This window comes from Neofelis nebulosa, chromosome 7 (assembly GCF_028018385.1).
Source record: "Neofelis nebulosa isolate mNeoNeb1 chromosome 7, mNeoNeb1.pri, whole genome shotgun sequence".
NCBI lineage: Eukaryota > Metazoa > Chordata > Mammalia > Carnivora > Felidae > Neofelis > Neofelis nebulosa.
The window spans coordinates 15,575,693-15,581,778 of NC_080788.1; positions in this window are offsets into that span (position 1 = coordinate 15,575,693).

Below are 6,086 nucleotides of genomic sequence, written 5' to 3' on the forward strand. Positions count from 1 at the left end.
TCATTGTATCAAATTCAATAGGCAAACAGCTTCAACATGCCTCAGAGCTGGACAGGACAGTTATGTCTTCATTCCCATCCCCCCCTCCACCCCCCTCCCCACCCCCCCTCCAACCCCCGCCAGCCCCCAGTGCAATGAGATTTTTACCACCGCCTTTCCAGGCATGAAATGAGCACAGTTACAAAAAAATAATTTCAAACAAGTGTTTTACCACTCTGTTGGGTCACTGTAGGTATATTTCCCTCTAAACTCCTCAGTTGGATGGAATACATTACCGCCAGGCTAAGTTGCTTAGAATCATCTCGAGACACTATATGCTGCAAAGCAAGAAGGGGATCTGTTTATTCATTAAGTTCCATAAACTGCTGATGTAGATTTTCGACGAAGAATGTGCTTGCAACCCAAGTGTTTGCTTTCGTGTAAAATTAAGAGAGGCGAATGTTAAAAAGCAACACCGTTGCACAGATCACACAAAGCACTGGACGGAAGAATACAGCAACCAAAAGCAAATATCCTATTGTCTGAAAACAAAATATTATGTCTGTCTTCTGATCGATTTTGGAAAGAGAGAGGACTGAAAGCTGTTTCCCCCCTCCCCCGCCCCCCAGGCTCTATGACTCTTTGATTTTACTTTTGGGAGTTTGGTATTCTTAAAGAGAAAAATAGAACTTGCTTAATGTCAGGGACGTCAAATAGCTGTTTGATGTTGGACACTCTTGCTACAAAAATCAGTCTCCTGTCTTCAGTCAGGATGACTGGGTATCAGATTAGTGTTTGGGGTGGGAACCCGGCTTGCATATGTGGATTCTCAATGAGGTAGGCAGCAGGCTTTTAGACAAAACAGCTCTTTTCCTCCAAAGTTGGGTTTCTTTTTGAAAACTTCATCAGGAGTCCTTCTGAAACAACATACCCATTTGCATTCTGATGTTTAAAACAACAACAACAACGATCTTGGTCAAAACCGTCCTAAACTCAACCGGGCATCCTTGTCTGTTCCTGGGACCCCCGCCCCCCGCCCCCCCCCCCATGTCAGAATGCAAAGCCTGAAAGAAAGTTGAATGATTAAAATGACATAGAGCATCTGAAGTCCTTACACTAGCCAGCCGTTATAAAACATTCTAGATCCTGAAGGTAGAAAGGAGAAAGATCTTTTAAAAAAGCAGACTTACATCATTGACTAGGTGTTTTCTGCTCTAGCTTCTATATGTTTATGGAGAGGGTGTTGCAGACATTTGGAAGGATTTGGGGGTTTCAAAAGAGAGAAGTTTATACATTAGTGCTGCAAGTTGCAAAACACTGTTGATATTCAAATGTTTATTGTGTAAAATCTGGGATAAGCTTCAGCATGAGGGCCCCTTTAAGTGCCTACAACTCTTGCTAATTCCCCTCAGCATTGAGGCTTGCACAAAGGCCTTAATCCAATCCCACTGTTTTCAGAAAGCCTATGCTGTTTTCTCTCACATAAACTAACAACACTACCCCATCACTCTGCAGAGTGGGTCAAAGAAAAAGAGCTCTCTGTTTATACTTCACCAACACTTTGTGTTTCTTGGGCAAAAGCATAGCAAGGAACTTTTAAGTGGTTCCCCAGGCCCCACGACATCTTTAGGGGGGAAAGAAAAGCCTCCAGACATGGAGGGACTGGTGTTTAAGGACGAAAAACGTACTTGGGTGTCAGGCATTCTCCTCATCTGTTATCTGTGAAAAGAAATTGATCGCTGGAGCCTCATTCTGGCAGTGGGAAGTCAGGCTAGCTTTGTCGAGGTGGCTTGCACACTTTGATAAGGTGGCATTATTTTTCTCCAAGACTAGGTTCTTTCTGCCTCTCTCTCCCTCCCTTTCTCTGTACCTTCCCCTCTCCATTCCTCACCTCCTCCTCTTGCCGCTCCCCCACCCCACCCTACAATTACCTTTCATTATTTCCTGCAGAGATTTCTTAAGGTCATAGAGACAATTCGCATTATTTATTTTCTCTATGGCCAGTTCCCTTTATCGAAATGAGCTATCGATTCAGCCCAAATTTTAGGCGTTTTCCTTTTCGCACCTGTTATTCTGGTGGTCATTTCTAATTTCAGGTGGAAATTCTGCTAACAAATAATTACACCTGCCGTTGGCAGGGGAAATCAGGCATTTGCCTCCGATTGTGAGGACACAAGTGACCAATTACTGTGGTAATTAAGTAACTGTGGGCGCAATTAGAAATGACCGTGATTTTGCCCCACGAGTGAATTAGCTAGGTGGGAATAGGAAGCCAAAATAACAATGGATAAGAGTCATTTTCATACTTCTGTCTGGGCAAGGGATGCCACCAAAAACCAAACCACACAGAATTACGTGTCCCGGTTAGAGAGAAGGGTGTTCTTTCTATCGAGTTCTATTCATGATGTCAAACTGAGGAAGCTCATTTTGGCTACTTTTGAATGCTTTCACATTTCCGTAAAACCTATGAGAAGAAATTATGGCGGACAGATTTCAAGTTCCTATGTTTGGAACTGCAGTAGTGAATCTTTATAAGCTCGTGTGGAAAGGTGGCTCTGTGTTCAATAAGCTTCTGCAACAACAACAACGACGACAACGACGACACAGGACACTCTTGATGCAAGACAATGTACCTTAAATTTTTTTTTAATGTTTATTTATTTTTGAAAGAGAGAGAGAGACAGAGCATGAGTTGGGGAGGAGCAGAGAGAGCGAGGGAGACACAGAACCCAAAGCAGGCTCCAGGCGCTGAGCTGTGAGCACAGAGCCTGAGGCGGGGCTCGAACCCACGAACTGTGAGATCATGACCTGAGCCGAAGTCCGACGCTCAACCGACTGAGCCACCCAGGTGCTAATCTTTGCAGCAAAACATCGCTACTCGGTTCAAGATTAACCTCCGGCACTCTTGGATAATTTTTCTAATGAGTCATGCCAAACATTCCAAATGGTGTCTCTCTTTAACCATTTCCACAGTAGTGGAAATCAGCTCTCTATAAGGCACTCGACACTCAACCCCATGTGGTTGGAAGAAGACATTTTCTTTGAGGAGTTTGTGTCAGAAGGAAATAATCAAGGCAACGGTCTTTCAGACCCTAAATCAATCCCATTTTGAGGCCCGATACAAACCCTCTGACTTCCGAGACTGTGTATTTATTGAGGTGGAAGAACCGGGCTCTACTTTCCACTTTTAAGATTTCCTGATGATTTGTATCTTTGAAGTTATTTTCACATACGTCCAGCTAGTAAAAAAAAAAAAAAAAAGAAAAAGAAAAGAAAAGAGAAAAGAGGCTGCACGAAACAACCAAACGTTGAGCAATTTGGACATCATAACGCCGAGTGGAGCCCACTTGTATCTGTCTGCTATCTAATGGTCAACTATTACATTATCGAAATTAAGTCACTTATATAGTTAGCAAGGTTTTCAGGCTTGCAGGCTTTCTCCGAAGACAGGCCAAAGACCTGAATGGGCATGGTAATGGATTTCTCTTTTTGTCTCATGAGGTCACTCCTGGAGGGGAATCCGCAGAGCCATGAATAGGGCCAGATCGCCTCTGCTAGGAAGGGTGACAGGTCCGTGATTTCTCCTAAAAGTGGTGGTGATGTCACTTAAAAACAGGAAATATGAGGTGACACTCTGCCAGCATAAGAAAAAGGATTTTTTGCTTGCAACAAAACTGCACCCTGCAGCCTGATGGTGAAGAGTCAGACATGCGCATATGGGGCCAATCACCCTGGAACCTGACCTGGAGCAGTCATCATGTGGGTAATTAGCAGGTATATATATATATATATATATATATATATATATATATATATATTTGCGATTTTCATTAGTTGGGCCAAAGATCTGAACGAGGCGTTATTTTCCCCCCGGGAAGAAAAGAGAGGAAAGCAGTCAGCTACCCACATTCAGTTCTCTCTTGGAGAGGACAGAGGGTAAACAGTGGTTTTGAGCTGAGCTATTTTGTTTTAAAGGATTGTTTCTCATTCAGATAAACCTCACCAGCACCATTAACCCAGTGAGATGCAGGGAAGACGGAGTTATGCACAGGCGGGTTAGGATGTCTGAAAGTATTGCCATTTTAGCCTCTGTACCATAATCTGAAATTCAAATTGAGTTCATCGCTGGCCAGTTGGAAATGGCTTGCGGTGGGGCCCATGGCACACTGGGGAACACATGTCTTGCCTAAAGCATATGTATATTTTTGTTATTGTTTTCCCGCTCAAAATAAGGCCGCTGGCCAATTGGACGAGAGGGCAATACTTACAGGCAGGGAGACCCCTTAAAACGTCTGATCCTGAAGGCTTTCATGGATAAAGTGGTCTCTAACACTTGTATCTGTCTGCTATCTAATGGTCAACATAATACATAATACAGCGCCGTTACAACATTCTCCCATTAAAATGTAGCGTTAATTAAGGAAGATTTTTTTTAATTTTTTTTTTTTAACGTTTATTTATTTTTGAGACAGGGAGAGACAGAGCATGAACAGGGGAGGGTGAGAGAGAGGGAGACACAGAATCTGAAACAGGCTCCGGGCTCTGAGCTGTCAGCACAGAGCCCGACGCGGGGCTTGAACTCACGGACTGCGAGATCATGACCTGAGCCGAAGTCGGCCGCTTAACCGACTGAGCCACTCAGGCGCCCCAAGGAAGATTTTTTAAATTCAACATAAAATGTATCACATTAAAAAGATAGTCCCGGTGCCTGGGTGGCTCAGTCGGCTAAGTGACGTCAGCTCAGGTCATGACCTCGCAGTTTGTGAGTTCCAGCCCCCCCCCCCCCCCCCCCCCCCCCCGAGTTCGGGCTCTTTGCTGGCAGCTGGGAGCCTGGAGCCTGCTTCCGATTCGGTGTCTCCTTGTCTCTCTGCCCCTCCCCCATTCGCACTCTGTCTCTCTCTTTCTTAACGATAGACAAACGTTTAAAAGTCGACGAAAAATAGACAGCGATGGGGCAGACTAAAATTTAGGATTGGCGAAACTGCGGAAGATAGTCCTCGTTCCAGTTTTGTGCTCTTTGCTAATTTAGTTTGAGCCCAGCAGCCATTCTAGAACCTGCGCTGGCGGTCAGGCAGTCTCAGGCAGTACGGGTTGTCTCTCCAAAGTCCATTCCCCCCGGGGCTGCCTGAGGTCCTGCGGTGTGACCCAGCGTCCAGGCCTTGGGAACACTTGTCTGCTACCCATCATCACTGGCCATCGGGTCGCACCTGAGTTCTGACCTAACCGTGGGTCTTTTCACATCACTTCAGCACCGTGGCTCCATGGCGTCTATATCAGGTTTGGCACAAGGGCAGATCCTGGGTGAGTCGCTTGGCAGGATTTGCCCTCTGAGCTCCTGCCGCCAGCAGGTAGGGTACAGTCTAGGGTAGAGGCACCTCCTCTAACATTTGGTCTCTTTGAGCCTCTTTCAGCTGTCGTGTCTTCACAAGCTTCCAGAGTTGCTGGCTCCAATTTCTTTGGAATACTCAAAGGGCTGGGTATCTGCTGTGCCTGGGGTCGTGGTATTGGAGAAATTTGAGGGGAAATACACAAAATAACGTCTCAACAAACTAGTAGGTCATGAACATAATAATAGCTACATTTTTGTGGTTTTTTTGCCTCCCTGAACTAAAAGTAGTGTGTTAACATACTCAGAAATTTTATTTGATATGCATTTGGGTGCCTACCATGATTTCTGGCAGGTGGTGAGGAGGAGATAAATATATCCAATCCCCAGGGAGCCCTTATTATATACCGGGGACAGCCACAGCTGATGAAAAGAGCCAAAAATCCATGCCAAACATGTAATTTCCACGCAATCCTTACTCCTCAAAACAACCGAGAGAGAACATTATTCCCATGCCCATTCTACAGACGGGGAAAGTGAGGCAGAAACAAGTTTCCTAAGTAACTTGCTGACGTCCACAGAGCTGGTAAGGGGCTGAGATAGGAGGAGGTTGTTGGCGGGCCTGACCTCAGTTCCTGGGAATTTCCCCTTACCACTCAGACTCTAATTACCCGTCTCAAAATCTATTTACCCAGCTAGAGTCTGTTCCTTGAGAGGCAGAATGGCACTAGCATCAGAGTCTGGAAAAGAGTTATTAGTCCAAGTTGACGATGCTGTGATG